Source organism: Lutra lutra, chromosome 15 (genome assembly GCF_902655055.1).
Source record: "Lutra lutra chromosome 15, mLutLut1.2, whole genome shotgun sequence".
Lineage (NCBI taxonomy): Eukaryota > Metazoa > Chordata > Mammalia > Carnivora > Mustelidae > Lutra > Lutra lutra.
In genome coordinates, this window is record NC_062292.1 from 33,830,914 (window position 1) to 33,848,285 (window position 17,372).

Sequence of the window (17,372 nt, forward strand, 5' to 3'; positions counted from 1 at the left end):
TATTAATGAATTAATGTAACTTTTCCTAGGATATTTGCAATTCCCCAGAGATTCCCTTGGATAATGATCTCAAAAGATGGGAGAGAAATGGTTGTGCCCTAGGACAAGAATATCAGAATATTAAGGAAGTGTTAATAATTTAAAAGAAAGAATCTTTTTCTTTGGAAAATGTCAAGAAATAGAGAAGTAGATAATATGGAGTAATGCACTCCCATGTACCCATTACTCCGCTTCAGCAATTGCCAACGCAAGGCCATCTTGTTTCATGTATACACCCACCCATTGCCCTGACCTCCCTGACCTGCATTATTTTTTGACGCAAATCCCAGACATTATATGATTTCATCTGTACATATTTTAGCACACATTTCAACAAGATAAGGATTCTTTCTTGAAAATAGCCACAGTGCATTATTTCTCCTAAAAAATGTTAAGTTGTTTAATAACATCATGTATCTAATTGGTATTCAAATTTCTCATTGCTTCATAAATCTCATCTTTGTTTTCTTTACACTTTGATGGTTTCATGTCTTCTCTTTTCTATATTGTTACAAATAGGTTGCTGGAACTAGAGTTTTGATCACACTTCATTATAGTTGGTATTTTGTACTTCCTACAGGAGGTGTATAATGTCTGATTTGTCTTTTATTTGTGATGTTATCAGCCATTGATGCTTAATGTCTAAATTCATCAATTCACTAGAGGTTGTGTTCTAATTGTGTCACAAGAGTGATCTCCTAACTCTATTATTTTGTCTTCACTCACTTGCTGAACTATTTCTATGAAGACGAACTTCTCCCTTATTTAAATTTGGGCTACCCAGTAATATAATTTATATAGGAAAGACAGAATAAATGCTTGATCCTATCCCTTCATTTACACATTTTCAACACAAGGAGTCAATTTGCTATCTTGTAACGGTGATTAATCAAGTTTTTGTTTTTGTTTTTTATATCATTATGAACTCATGGAGTTCTACAAATTGATATGTTTTCATTCCTTGCAAATATTATGGTATATATGTTCGAAAGAGTTGATTTGATGTATAGCTATATTTTTGAAAAGATGAATAAATATACCACTTTCTAATGCAAACTGCAGAAAGTTAGCAGGAGTCTATCTCAGATTTGCAACAGAGGGGGAGGCCCGGGGGCTTGGGCAAGGGGGTATGTGGGGAGGTGGAGGTGTACAACTTGAGGCTAGAGATCAGATACTGAAGATATTTGAATTCTGAAACTAATGTGATAACTTACATAATAACAAGGTCACATGGGTTCAAGATACGTTGACAGGGAGCCTTATGTAATCCAAAGTTATGACTGTCTAATAATGGAAGTTTGGACTCCTCAGCTACTGTTCTACAGAAGGTTCTTATATGCACACCCATGCATTTGTCTGCTCTCCTCCCGAGGTCTTAAACCAGACAGTTTCCTACACCCAAGACCAACTCCCCCACCACATGTGTACACACGTGTTTCTATACACCCCAAAGTAATTCAGCCCCTCCCTGAGAATGCTGGTAGAAATAGGTTATCTCCGGATCCCTGGGTGGCTCAGTTGGTTAATCGTCTGCCTTCAGCTCAGTTCATGATTCCAGGGTCTTGGGATCGGTATCGGGCTCCTTGCTCAGCGGGGAGTTTGCTTCTCGTCTGCCTACCTCTCCCCCTACTTGTGGTCTCTCTCTCTGACAAATGAATAAATAAAATCTTTAAAAAAAAAGAAATCAGTATCTCATTACCCTTATAATGAAATGAGTATTTATTCATTAAAAAATGCATATACTAAACACTGTGTGCCAGGTGCTACGCTAGCTGAGGCTAGGAGAAAGAACAAGACCCATGCTGGCCTCTTAAAGGAGTTTGCCGTCTTGTTTAGGTAGGCACAAGTATGCAGATTCTTGTAATACATGGGGATAAGTGCAGAAACCATAAATGCTAATGCCAAGGAAGCAGCCAGAATGGTTGTTTTGGGGCTTGGGTGGGTGGGGGGTTCTACTGCTGTTGAGCATTCATCAGTCAGTCACTTTCATTGAACATGACGACTGAATTCCAAATTGATCTAGATTCTAGATCTTTGGCTGTATGAGTTGTTTTAGCTGACTTCATGAACAGCGTGTCTGTGTGTGTGTATGTGTGTTCAAGACAGGATATGAGAGATATAGGACAACAGGAAATTAGAAAGCTGTGTAGTCATCAGATTCCATTGCATTTATTGTGTGAGGGGCAATAAATTTTTAAGGTGGAGCACATTTTTAGAAAATGAGACTCTGTGCGGCACCTGGGTGGCTCAGTGGGTTAAAGCCTCTGCCTTCGGCTCAGGTCATGATCCCAGGGTCCTGGGATCGAGCCCCACATTGTGCTCTCTGCTCAGCAGGGAGCCTGCTTCCCCTCCCCCCTGCCTGTCTCTTTGTCTACTTTTGATCTATGTCTGTTAAATAAGTAAATAAAATTTAAAAAAAAAGAAAATGAGACTCTGAGAAAATAAAAGCTTCGTAATGCACTTCAGTGCACTCTACATAACTTAGAAATGTAAAATATCAGTATATATAGTTCCTACCCTTTTTGTTCATCTGGACCCATAAGAAGTACTTGTTGTCAAAGAGTCTGGCATTTAGTGACTTTTAATAAATACATTTCCCTCAGGTTTATCAGAGATTGATTTACATTCGGTCAAGCCTAAAAATGAAATAGTTTATCAAATTATATTAATCTGATTGAGATGGAGCCTAAAATGCTTTCCTAGAGGGGACAAAGCTTTACATTCCTCTCTCCAGTGGACTATTGGTATAATTACACTCTACTTTTCATATTTTGGGGCAGGGCTCAGTATGCATACATTCATTCATTTATCAAACAATTACTAAACTGTCACTGTGTTCCAGGCATAACGCTAAGCATCAAGGATTTTTAAAGCTTTGATCTTAGGCTTTTCCCTTGAAGATCTCATACTCTAATTGGGGAGGCAAAGCAAGTAATAAATAATAACAATGTCATGGGCTAAAATCTCTATTTGGGAATGCCTGGCTGGCTTGGTTGGAAGAGTATGTGACTCTTGATCTTGGGTCATGAGTTTGAGCCCCACGCTGGATTTGGAGATTACTTAAATAAGTAAAGCTTTAAAAATATAAAACAAAACAAAATATGTATTAGAAGAATGCACAAAGGGTTCTTGGAACACAGAGTATAAAGAAACTCATTCTTCTGTGGACGGAAGGGTGAGGGTCATAGGGAACTGCACAGAGGATATGCCAAGTCAGGGTCTCCCAAGTGAACAGTAGGGAAAGAATATTCCATGGAGAGGGAAGAGCATGAGCAAAAGTGTAAAGACGTGTTTGGAGAAGAGCAAGTCCATGTTGCTGGGGTGGATGGATGAGAGAGGAGGGGTTGGAGAGTCCAACAAGTGAAAAGGCTGTCAGCTGAAGGCCTTGTGTGCTTTGCTGGATGCGGCGGGGGCAGGTGTTGGTTCAACCCCAACCCCTCATGAGGTGAGAAACTGCTAAAGAACTTTGGGCCAGGGATGCCTGGGTGGTTCATTTGGTGAGCGTCTGCCTTCGGCTTGGATCGTGATCCCAGGGTCCTGGGATCGAGCCCCACATTGGGCTCTCTGCTGGCAGGAGGCCTGCTTCTGCCTCTCCCACTCCCCCTGCTTGTGTTCCTTCTCTTGCTGTGTCTCTCTCTGTCAAACAAATAAATAAAAGTCTAAAAAAAAAATAGAATTTGGGGCCATAGGGTTACACGATCAGATGTAGACTTAGAGAAATCCTAATGATATCTGGTCTAGGAGACAAAGCTATTAAATCTCCCTTTTTGATGCCTCCCCTGAATATTTAGTTTGGTACCCATGCTGCCCACGAAGACTTCAGAGACTTTTTCATATTTTTACCAAATGCTTTCTTCTACTTCTCAACATTTTTTTTTCACTTCTCAACATTTTTGAAACTAGCATCTCAAGTGTCACTGAGAGAATCATCCTAAGTAGAGACTATGGTGAATTCAGTTTATGAAATCCATACCCCCCATACTGGTCCCTGTGCATGGTTACAACACGAGGGCATCCCAATGACCAACCTAAGGGACTTGCTTTCTAAGCTGTTAACTTCTTCTGTCCTGCCTTTCTATCCTCAGAGATCCTGCATCCATCTGCCTAGCAAAAAAGGTAATTTGATTCACATGAGCTTAAGAATTCTATTAGACACCCAAGGAGAGAGATCCAAGAGATAGTCAGAGATGTGTGCACATCTGGGCTTCAGGGGAGAGTGTCTGGAGGTCCAGGCACATCTGGGAGTGGTCAGCATATAAATAAGACATGATGAGATCACCTAGTATAAATACAGAGAGGAGATCTGAGAACTGAGCCCTGGGGCCCTGCAAATTTAAGAGGTTGGGGGGAGGGAGCGGTTGAGGGAGAACCAGCAAGGTGACTGAGAAGGAACAGATATTGGGGGAGCAGGAAAGTGATTATTTTCTTCCACTTACTGACCGATCCTTCTCAGGAAGGTAGGTTAACAAAGAGGTTAAGAGGGAGGGTACTGGACTCAGATGGATCCAGATTCAAATCTCCATCCCACATTAGTACTAAAGGAGTTTACACTTCCTATGGGCCACTGGGTCCAGTCTAGGACCAGGAGGGTATTTGCTGTTTGAGTAATCACTGATTGTGCACCACTGTACTCTGGGCATATCTTGAGTGCCAAGGGCATTCATGCAAAAGAATCAAAGGCCCTCGGCTCAGGGAACTCACAGTCCAGAGGGAAGAGGCAGCGCTAGAAGCCCATGATTCTCCGTGACATCAAGCATGATCAATTCTTTTCTTTTTTAAAAGATTTTATTTATTTACTTGACAGAGAGAGACACAGTGAGAGAGGGAACACAATCAGGGAGAGTGGGAGAGGGAGAAGCAGCCTTCCCGCTGAGCAGGAAGCCCAATGAGGGGCTCGATCCCAAGACCCTGGGATCATGACCTGAGCCGGAGGCAGACGCTTAATGACTGAGCCACCCAGGCACCCCCATGATCAATTTTTTAATAAACGTATGAGCCATGCACTGAGAGAGCAGATAGGGGGAATGATTCATCCAGCCTGTGATGGCCTGACTTAAAGATGATGCATTTTCCCTCATTTGTCTTTAACAAATGTTAAAGAAAGAAAACTGACTCTTCTGAGTGCCACCAACCAATCTATGTGACCATTTATGAGAATTTTTTTTCTTTTGGAGAGAAGTAGTATAGATTATGAGTATAGATGGTGGTCCTACATTTTGAAAAATGAAGAATTATGGTCTTGAGTGAAATTGAATCCATAATTTCCTTTTAACCCAAATCAACAGCAGCTGCTCTTACATTCTCCCACATTTGATTATTACCAAATCACTCCCAGGTGTAGCCCCCATGCTGCAGGCCAAGCCAGGGAGCCTATCACATCGGTGTGGTAGGCTTCAGTGATCTGACTTTTTTTGCTTGGGCAATAATTTACCTTCCATTTGCTGGGGGCAGATTTTTTCTTCAAATAGGGAAGCCCTAGTAAGCATCAGCCTTTCTGATATTCTGAGATTTCTGAGATATGTTTCTCATGAATAAGATTTCTCACATCTTCTTGTGCATTTTATTTCTCTTTGCTTTCTTCTCAATGCATTCATCCTGGCTAGACCTGGAAATTTTCTATGTAAAATTTGTAACTAAAGATGTCCTTTTGTGAGTTTATTATGAAGTCTTGCACTGAAAATCCCACAAGGGCAGATCGCAGAGCTGTTTGGAGCTCCGTATGGAGAACCGTGGGGTATTCTACCCCAATTCCACAAACCGTAGCTTCTCCAGTTCTGCCTGAAGACAAGGCCGGGGGTTTGGGATCCCGAAGAATGTTTGGACCACTATGTCCTCCAATCCTAAAGTAACTGTAACAGCTGTCCTTTTAGTGGCTGGTGTGGATGATGGTGACTTGAGACAAGGCAGGTCTCAGTGGAAAGGGAAAGGAGGGTAGTTTGGGTAAGGGTTGAACATTGGCAGCTGGGATCCAAGGAGGAAATTTTTTTCAATCATCCAGGAATATACCCTGAAATCAGTCTTTTCTCTTCAGAAAACAAAAGGACCTTGAAAATCATTAAAAGATAAAGAAGTCATAGAACTATGTATTCCTGATTTTAAAATGAAGAAAACTCTACCCTTTCCTCTCAGAGAAGATACATTTGTTTCCCAAGTAGAGTACATTACTTGAAGAATAGTCGTTCTTCAAAGTTATCCCTGTGCTTTGGCTTTAACTAAAAAGAATGAGTTTCTTTTAATATAGGAATCCCAATAATGCTGAGTATAATGGACTGAGTGTATGTGTCCTCCCTGCAAATTCATATGCTGAAATCCTAGCCCCCAAGGTAATAGTATTTGGAAGTGGGACCTCGGGAAGTATTAGGTCATAAAGGTGGAGCTCTCATGAGTGGAATCTGTGCCCTTATAAAAGGGACTCCAGAGAGCTCCCTCATCCCTTTCACTATGCGTGAACACAGCAAGAAGATGGCATTCTAGGAACCAGGAAGCAGGCTGTCATCAAACTCCCTATCTGCCAACAAGATCTTGGACTTTCCAGTCTCAGAACCGTGAGAAACAAATTTCCATCGTTTATAAGCCACCCAGTTTATAGTATTCTGCTATAACACCCCATGGTGTTAATGGACTAAGACATCAAGCTTCCACACGCATACATTAACCAGAAGTACAGCCTTCCCCTGTTTTGACCAAATCTCTCAACAGTGCTGGCACAGTCCAAAGGGTCAGTCTTGGTTACACTCATGTTAAGCAATTACTGCTGAAGACTGGCTGTGTTCTGGGGGCAAGAGCAGACATTCTCCCCTTCACTCCTTTCCCCCTCTCTTAGCTCCCCCAATTTGTCACACTCAGCCTCAGGCATGCCAAGGCAGATCTGTGCTCCACTGGTGCCATCCTTCAGTTGACAACCATTTCCCCAGACACTCCCACAGTGTCAAGTTGGATGGGTCGGAAGGAGGCTCCAGCATCAGTCTCATGCTGTTCCCAGAGTTCGACCTCCCCTCTGATGAGCTCGAGGCCCTTGGACACCTGTCCAGATTCTCCCTTGTCTTGTGATGAAGGTCATTTCAGCAGCCTCGTCCCAACTGTCTGTCACTGAACCTCTGTTAGGACGTCCCAAGTTCATCTGACATGTTTGGGTAACTCTGAATCTCAGAGTGACTAGGTCAATAATAATATGAGCTGTTACAGCTGTCGTGCATTATTTACTCTCGAAGTATAAATTCCTGTTAAATTTAACTGAATGAAACAGGAAGGGTGAGGAGAAGTTGGCTCTGTGGCTTCCAGATGAATATGTGCATATGTGTATGTGTGTGTGTGCATGTGTGTGCATGCATGTATGTGGGGAAAGGAGCAGGCTGTGAGGACCAGGTCCTGAGGACATATTCTGGGGTCCAGGACTCTCCTTTGTTGTGATTTCCTAACAGAACCTAGGGTAAGACCAATACAAAGGTAGTAAAGACAGATTTAGGAGTCAGGGAAATTTTATAACATCTTATTAATTGGCCATCATCTGTCTACAGTCTAAATTCTTGAGGCGCACCTGGGTGGCTCAGTTGTTAAGCGTCTGCCTTAGGCTCAGGTCATAATCCCAGGGTCTTGGGACCAAGACCCACATGGGGCTCCCCCACTCAGCGGGAAGTCTTTCTCTCCCTCTCCCATTCCCCTGCTTGTATTCCCTCTCTCACTGTGTCTCTGTCAAATGAATTTTAAAAAATTTTTAAAAAGAATAAAAAAATAAAATCGTTGAACTTTTGGCCAGCTGGGGCAGTTGGCAGTCTGCACTGTCAACAGTAACCACATCAGACATTTCTGTAAGTTTTGACAATCATCTAACAGGCCAGGTACGAGTCATACTCTAGGTATGCCAGGAAACCCCAAAGCTATTTAGAGCCCTGGGAATCCAGAGAGAGAGAAAGAGAGAGATACTTCTTTGGCCTATGACAAACAGATTAATTTGGCACAATTAGTAATGCTAAGCATCTCCTCTCTGCTAAACCTTTAGGGAAGGAAATGCTGTGCCTCTTTCTGTGAAAGAGTCGATCACTTCCCTGGGGACAGCAGAAGGATGCAATTCTAGAAAGAATGAAGACAGCAGACTCTGCACAGGGCCTCTGGGCATGACCTTTAGCTGCCCTCGCTACCATCGTGTGACCAGCTACCTCCAGAAAGAAGTGCTTCCGTGTCCTCTCACGTGGTCACTCTGCAGGGCGGCCACTGATTCTTGGAATTGGGGAAGAGTTTGCTCCCAGGAATAAGGGCACTTGGGTCGAGAGGTGGAATGACAGCAGTTGGCATCCCTTATGTCTGGTTCAGGGTGGGGTCGAAATGGTAGCTCGAGGCTTTACCATTCACCAGGTGTTTTCAAGCCAGGAAAGGATGCACAGACATGTCCCGGGAGAGGGTGGCAGTTCCTGTGCCCAGAGATCTGGATGCTTTGTCATGGTGCTGAATCATCTGAAAAGGTAAAACCAAAACCAAAACCAAGTTTAAGTCAAGGTGGGTGGGAAGGGAGACTGGGGCTGGCAGGGACATCTACCTTAGGGTTGGATGAGAAGAGGTTGGCCGTCTCCGGAGAGACCCGGGTAGGTGTTTCTCACAAGAAGTGAAGTCCCCTAGTTTTCTACAGGGCTATGGGAAAAATTGCTTATAATTATGTTAATTACAACAACAGAGCCCTTCACTTCTCAGGAGGGCTTTTCATCTTCAAAGGGGCTCCAGGATGGGACATTAACACTTGACATGAAAGTCTTTGGAGTTTCAGAACTGAAGGCAGAGGGGCCCTAGCTATGCGGGCTGGGGCACCAGCACAGGTCTGGAAGGCCAATGCCCAAGGAATTCTCTTGCTTTTGGGTGGGGAGCAGGTCAAAGCAGGGATGTGTTCCAGAAACTGGCCCTTACCTCACTGAAATTGGAAGGACAGAGGGATGGAAGCATCAGCCTCACTCTGGTTCTCCTGAGCCCTGCCCCCCTATATTGGAACACCATGATAAATCTGAATTTCAGATAAACAATAAGCACACAAATGCACTACACAATCTGCTTACACACCCCCACACAGCCTGTGAGCAATGAGACGCTGAGCTTCCTACCTGATAGACTGCTACCAGAGAGGTCAGCAAATTGGGGCGTGTTCCCCCAGGGCCACAGGGAACAAGGGCTCTTCAGACCTGCCCAGACCCAGCCTCTTTCCCACCCCGGTGTGGGAATGCCAGAAAGTCCTCCTTTCAGCTCTCTGCCAGGGCTAGAACTCAGGGCTGGGCTGCTGGGTGCAGTCCAGCCTCCCCAGTCCTTTATTTACCTTGGATTTGGGGATGAAACAGCCTCAGGAGTGGAATGTCTAAAGCTTCCCTTAGCTCCCTCCCATCGTTCCTTCTCTGCAAACTGACCTGCACCCCACCGCTCTGTGATTCAAGGGAGACGTCTGTGGCCACCCACCCCTACTTCCCCAAACGGCCGGAATAGAAATTCCTCTGTGACAAAAACCAGACAGAAGTGGTCACTGGGCTGAGAGGAGCTTCCAGCTGCGGCAGTGGAATCCAGGCTGTCAGGACGGGTCTGGGCCTGAACTAGGAACGCCGCTGGGTTCCCGGGCTGGGCGGGAAGGGAAGACAAGCTGGCACTTGCCACAGCACAGAATAGTAACTGGGAGGTGGTGATGCTTGCTGCGAAACAGAGCGAAACTCTCAGGGCCTCCAGACTCGGACATACTGAGAGAGGTTCCCAGGCCCCGAAAGCTCCAGAGCCAGCCCCTGGGCTCAGTCAGTCAGGGTCAAGGACAGAGCATGCTGCCTTCTTCACGCCCCCAGGACAGACAGATGGTCCCACACATCTACATCCTGGGATATGACTTCAGGCCTGTGGGCAAGATCAACATTCCGAAGCTTTTCGTTCCCCTTCATGACCTAATGGAAAGGGCACGGGGTCAGTCATATGGGGTGGGGTTAGCTTCCCACGCACCGTGGACCAGCTGAGTGAACTTGGGGAAGAGACTTTTCTACAAATTAAATTTAAAAAGTTTCCCTCTGTGCTTGAAAATAAAGTCATTTAAAGAGAATAGATGTGGGCAAGAGGAACCTGGCTGGCTGGTCGGCAACACTGCAGGGGGACTCCTGGACCGAGGGCAAGGGCACAGAACCTCAGCCATTCCTCAGATTCCAGAAAGGCTAATCTTAGGAAATTATTCTTAGAATTGTATTGGGGAAGAGCAACTTTCTCCTGTGAATTATAATAGTGGGTTAAGACAGGCTAATGTTTCCTTCTCTCCTTATCCTGTCTTCCTGAATTAAAAGAGCAAAAATATATGAATGAAGCGTGACACACTCCGTTCATGGGCATCATTCAAATCATTACCTGCAGTTACGGAAGTATGTTGAACACTGAACAATGAATGTTTATTGACTAACTGACCTACTGTCCCATTAGAGGAAGAAAGGCCAGAGCAAGGATTGATTTTACGTCAACTGAGTAGATCTTATTAGAAATCCTGCATCTTATATTAGAAGCCTCAAAGTCTAGTATTTTATCTCCCCAAATCCCCATTCACTGGTTCTGCTGTTTTCCTTCCTCTTTCCATTTCTATTTATGCAGCGGTTATGCCCAGCTCTGCCCATAATGTTTTGTAACTAGTGAACCAGAGCAGCTACTTGGCTTCACTAAGGGATTTGTCAGCCAGGCTCCAGGCCAGCGGAAGGCCTGTGGGTCCTTCCTTGGGTCTGAAAGGCCAAGGGGAAAGTGCTGCTGCTAGCAACTCCACATTACACAGATGTCACAGTGCAGGGGAGGGACAGGTGGTGTGTGGGCTGCCTCGTCTCTAATTCCTAGGTCTGAGCAAAATAAGGGGAAAAAACAGCCCGATAGAGTAGGATCAGAAGTATCCCAGGAGAGTTAAAACCAGGGGGAGCCTCACACTAGGTTTTGGTAACAAGTGGAAACAGCCCTGGGGTAGCAGGTGGTGTAAAGGTCAGATGAAGAACAGTTTCTACTCATAATCTGTCTCCCTTGGGAGTCATTTTGTCTCATTTCAATCTGTCTCCCTTGGGAGTCATTTTATCTCATTTCAAGATCTTGAACAAGAGTATGGCCACATGCTGGGTGATCTATTATCTTGTGTGAGCCTCTGTTTCCCCAAGTGTAAGTAGAAATATGAATTACTAACCTGTATGTATGCACTGAACACTTACTGTGTGCCAGGCCCTGTGCCACACCCTGAGAGGACAGTGAGAACAAGACAAAGTCCCTGTCTTCTTGGAGCTCCTTTATACTCCAGGGCAAAAGCCCCAAAATGACAGCTCCTGGGGGATGTTCTATCTGGCTCACATAATTAAAATTTCTTAAAATGTGTTGCAAACATAGAAAAAGTTTTACATAAAAGTCTAGATTTCCCAGTGGCAAACCTGGGCCTGTTTTCCTGGATGGCAACCATCAGCCAGAGCTCTGTGTCTGCTTCCTTTAAAAGGAAATCATTCTCTCTCTCCATGTCTCCAGAGTTTGAGTATTTCCAGACACCCTTATCTTGCTCAAGCTTCAATAAGATGTTTGTTTGTTTGTGTACTTTGCATGAAAGTTTGTGTACTTCATGACTATAAAAAGGAGAAAGCCCAACTCTTTGATATGGCATTCAAGGCCTTCTAGGTCTGTTTCCTGACTGATGTGTCCCTACAAATACTGAAGTTCCAGCAAACTGCAGTTTCCCACATGGTACCACTGAACATCTGCAGTATTATTTTCTTTGCCCAACATGTCTTTTGCCTCGATTTTTTTTTTAAAGATTTTATTTATTTATTTGACAGACAGAGATCACAAGCAGGCAGAGAGGCAGGCAGAGAGAGAGGAGGAAGCAGGCTCCATGCTGAGCAGAGAGCCCGATGCGGGGCTCGATCCCAGGACCCTGAGATCATGACCTGAGCCGAAGGCAGCGGCTTAACCCACTGAGCCACCCAGGCGCCCGCCTCGAATTTTTTCTATTTGGAAAATTGATATTGATTTTTTAGGGTCATCTTCAACATTTCTCTTTCTATTTGTTCAGACTTCCAGTGAGGAAATGCCCAGAAAAGTCATATCTTCCTCAAAGATGAAAAAGCTGCTTTTGAGATCCAAGGGCAGCAATTTTTCTGTATCTTGTGGTTGGGCCCAGGGACCTTCCAACTGGTGACATTTTGTAAAAAGCCTCAGCTTTCCTAATACATAGGACAAAATGTCAACATTAAATGAAATAATGACTCTGATTGAAATTAGATAAAACTTTGGGGCGCCTGGGTGGCTCAGTGGGTTAAGCCGCTGCCTTCGGCTCAGGTCATGATCTCAGGGTCCTGGGATCGAGCCCCGCATCGGGCTCTCTGCTCAGCAGGGAGCCTGCTTCCTCCTCTCTCTCTGCCTGCCTCTCTGCCTGCTTGTGATCTCTCTCTGTCAAATAAATAAAAATAAAATCTTAAAAAAAAAAGAAATTAGATAAAACTTTAAAAAACACACATTTGACTGGAGTTATGGAAGCTTAGGAAGTAGCAGCTATTATTCTCATTGTATTATTATTAATATTCCAAATGGAAGCAACTTCATCAAGAATGGGAGGCCAGCAACAACAGCGTATATTCTGGAAAAAGTCTATTAGGGCTATAAGGTAAGATACGTGGTTGGAAAAAGCAGGCTAGGGTGAGAGAGGGGTCTTCCAACTAGTCTCCCTACTTGGCCTTTTCCTCACTTCTTTCTATCTTAAACAGCAGCAGAGTGATGCTGTAAAATGAGTCACCCCATGTTGCTCTTACACCCCAAAGCTCCTAGTGGCTCCCTATCTCCCTCAGAATAAAAGCCAAAGTCATTATCTCTCCTCATATCCCAACACTCTCCCCTTGCTCCTTGTTCTTTTCAGCCACTGAACTCCATTCTGACCTCCCTGTCCATCCTTTAATGGGCAAGCATGTGCTCACCTCAGGGCCTTTGCACTTGCCAGTCCCTCCTTCTGGAATAATCTTCCCTCTGCTATCTACAGGGCTCCATCCATTACTCTCTTAGATCTCTACTCAAATGTCATCTTCTCCCTGGTTAGTCTGTGTAAAATTTTACTTCTCCCCTGCCCCCTCCCCTGCTTAATCTCTGTTGACTTATTGTTCTTCTTGGAACTTATCACCAATTAACGTGCTTTACTTGTTTTGCTTATTTATCTAGGTTATTGTCTGTCTCCCCCACTAAAATATAAGCACTCTGAAAGCAGAAGTTCTTTCCTGTCTTTCTTACTGCTGCTTCCCCCAGAATCTAAAACAGAGCCTGGCTCATAGTAGATACATAATAAATATCTACTAGATCAATGTTTCTTGATTCAAGAAAGCTTGGGACATCACAGAATGTTTTGAGCAGGAGAATGAATGGATCAGAGCTCACAGAGGGCTGTAGGATAGATTAGAATGGGGCTGGAACTTAGCAGAGAGGAGGTAGTCACAATAGCAGAAGGACACATAAGTGAAAGTTTAAACATAGGGTTTCAGTACCAATAGAAGAAGACAATAGAGGGCGGTAAGTTTCATGAGGGTGGAGAATTTGTCTGGCATATAGTAGGTGTTCAATAAATATTTACGGATTGATGAATGAGGGAGTGATGCTTGTGTTTTTCACATGGGATGGGCTCAGGCCTCTGGTCTGAGTCTGTCTTAGGAAAGACCTAAACCTTGTTTGCTCTTGACTCTGGGATTCTCCTGGCCAGGAGTCACATGAGGTCAACACTGAACTCTTACATTTGTAGGTACATCTTCCCTTCTTTCTTTGGCTGGGCTAACCCTCCATGGCATGCAGTCACCTTTTAGGCCTTGGCTTAGCTCAGACAAATGGGGGTTCAGACTGTAGGAATTGAGGTGGGGCTCAGGCTGCAGGTTTCCAGGGGGCAGGGACCTGATCAAATGACCTTTTTGAATACTGTACAACTAAAGTTTTAGGTGATGCGGAGAAATTAGTGTAGAAGGGAGCTGGTAGTGTGGAAATGAGTGTGCCAGTCCAGAGCCCCTCAAGAATGTGGAAATCCCTCTGCATGTAATCTTTACCTTTCCTGAAGAACCACTGGTTAATGGATAGGAGGCTGATCTAGGTTGAGGCTGGGTATGTGGACTGTGTTAAGAGAAAGTCCCACAGTGGAAGGGGGGGGGGGCGGGATGCGAGGTGGGGTGCCTGCTTGGTCAAAGAACCTCTTATTTATACTATCCTCCCTGGTCTGCCCTTTCCCTAGTGACATCTCCTCAAAGGAATTATTTACTACGTTCTGAGATCCACACTGGGACCTGGCCCCTAATCCAATTAACGGAAATGAAGTGCTTCATTACCTCTGACCCCAAGAATAAATATATAGTATCTCATTTCTGAATTCTCTAGGTTTCCATTAAGCAAATGCCTGGTACCCAGAACTGCACCAGATCCTTGCTTAAAGATGGTGGAGAAAAATAACATTTGCATAAGCCTATTACTGTTTTAGTTATTTAATTTGACCTTCTTGCCAATCCTGGTGAAACTGTCAGTATCCTCATGCAGGACAGGAGTAAGCTGAAGTCCAGCTAGTTAACATAACTAGAAATCAAGAAAATGGAAATTCGAGACAAGTTTTGACCAATTCCAAAGCATAGGTTGGTTTTCTGAGGCCATCAGTGCTACCTCTAGAATTTAATCCCTGAACTAGGAATTGTTAGAACTAGATGGTGATTGCAGAATTCGTTTGACTCCTTCCAATGAGGGGTTCAGGCTCGGAGAGCAGCAGTGACAAGCTTGCAAGCTTGGCAGTCACCAAATCCCAAAGAAAGGTCTGACGCTCAGGTCTCCTGGCTCTCCAGTGCTTTTCCTTTTGTCTTTGAAAGTACATGATGATAATATCTTTCTTAAATGTTATGTTTATCTGCTTTAAAAATCAAAGAGTACCGAAAGCTTTATAACCAAAACATCAGCTGTCCCCACTCCTTATTTTTGTTGAAATAATATTTCATCTCCTAATATTTCTGTTGCGATCTTTCATCCCTTCTTATCCCCACCCCCACCATGCTTTTTGTTCTCTCTTAACCTTGTGCTTGTTCTAGAATGGTTGGAGGAGGGAAAAGAGATAAACACATTTGGTCAATCAGTCCTATTGGACAGAAGTTCAATGTCTTAACCACGCTGTCCTCCATAAGATTCTGTATCCCCAGATAACTCATTTTTCAGAAGTCAACACATGTCCAGTGCTCATGTAGCTTACCCTGAGCCGGACCTGTGCTAGCAGCTCCTGGCTCACAAGAGTTCTTGGCTGGCCTGTGCCTTGCTGTGCTAAAGGACTTGACTGGAGCCAGAGAATGATTTACATGAGAAAACAAAGAGCAGATAAGTGCAGAGACGACCCCTCCCATCCACACTTGGCCAATTTCAGAAAGCTTTCATATCCACAATCTGATTTGACAGCAGCATATAATCACAGGATCCGTTCTTGGGTGCTGACCGTGGAGTCAAAATCAGACACTGATCTGTCCTGACAGGGCTGCATATTTAAAATCAGGACTGTGAATCTTCACATTCGAGGTGGTTTCTTATTTGGGTCTTTTGTCTGCAGGGCTAATGGAAGCTGCTTTCTCCAGGGCAGGTGGAAGTGGACTCTCAGCTTACTTCTAAGAGATTTACTGAGCCTTGTTTTTCCCCTACTCGTCCTCCCCATAGATCCAAGTTTGGAATAAAGTAAGCTGCTTCTTTGAGAATGCTTACGAGTGCTTGGCTCAGTTCAAGGATAAAAAGAGAGTCAGAAACTAATAATTCTGGGGCGCCTGGGTGGCTCAGTGCGTTAAGCCTCTGCCTTTGGCTCAGGTCATGGTCTCAGGGTCCCGGGATGGAGCCCCGTGTCTGGCTCTCTGCTCAGCAGGGAGCCTGCTTTCCCCTCTCTCTCTGCCTGCCTCTTTGCCTACTTGTGATCTCTCTCTGTCAAATAAATAAGTAAAATTTAGAAAAAAAAAAAAAGAAACTAATAATTCTGAACACTTTAGTGAGGAATCCACCCAAAATCCCAAACTGAAGTCCGTTTCATTGCCTGGGCTGGAAAGAGAGATTCATTTATAAATTAATTTCTGCTGCAGCTTCCATGGTAGAAATCTCAATGAATCTCAAATCTGGATCACACTCTGGGGTGCCTCTATAGGGAGTAAGGGGACAGAGGAAGGACAACAATTCAGGCTGCAGTTGAAGCAATGTGTTAGGCTCACCTGTAGCCCTAGGACCTTGAAACACTTGGATGGAGCTAGATATAAATCAGGGTAGGATTTAGGGTAGTCATGATGGGCTCCAAAATGCCTTCTAGAAGGCTGGATGGGGTCTGAGCTCCTCTGAGAGCACAGAATTGGATTGTTCAGCCTCTTCTATGGCCCCACCAACAAGTAGCCCAGTCTAGTGCTATTACTGACACCAGGGACACTAAGTTCCCCACTGTACTAAACCAGTGGGAGTAGTCCCAGTTGCCACGCCCTCTGCTCTGCCAAGACAAGTGGGATTTGGGTCGCATGGCTTTATTGCCATATGATTGATTCTGTAGAGATGAAAGCCTCTGGGTGGTAAAAGAGACCCATCCTCACAAAGTAAGAGTTGCCTGTGAGCAGGAGGGAAGAATTCCCAGATTCCTTGTAGCTATAAATCAGTGCCCCTGTGTTGAAACATACATCTCACTGCCTGAAACTCAGACTCACAAGTGAGTCAGCAATGCCTTACGTGAATGGGGATGGAAGGCAAAACAATGGGAATATCACAGGCCCAAGCCACATTGGCAATCTCTGAATCTTAAGAGTGCCCTTTGGAGAACAAAGAACTGATTCCTCCTGAGCCTTTGGAGGGGCTCGCAAGATGTTCTTATTCCCCAGACCAAGCAGATGAGGTATATCTCAAGCCAAAGAAGACTTCAGGGTGGCTATTGCCAGATCTCAGCATTTAAAGAGTCTGGAAGTTCTTCCTGATCTCTATCTTAATTCCTCCTGCTTTATTCCCTTTCATTGATTCTTCAGTAGAGTGACCCCAGAGTGGGACTTTGTTTTCTTCACCATAGTATCAACAGTGCCTAGATACATGGGTGATTAAAAAAAAAAAACAATTAACAACCAGTGCAGCATCAGTCAGAATAGACTCTGGCTGGGATGCCAAACAGGGTCCAAGTGGAAGGGTTTGGGTTCTAGTTTTGGCTTTGTGCCTAATTTGCTACGTGACCTGGAGCAAATCACTGGACCTTCTTAGACCTCGGTTTTCTCATCATTGAAAAGGGGGAATTTGGACTAGGCGTTGCAAACTCATATGCCTTCAGGGTCAGGTAGTTAAAGTAAATGAGTGAATCCTATAGGGTGCGGTTGTCCTGATTTTAACATGCA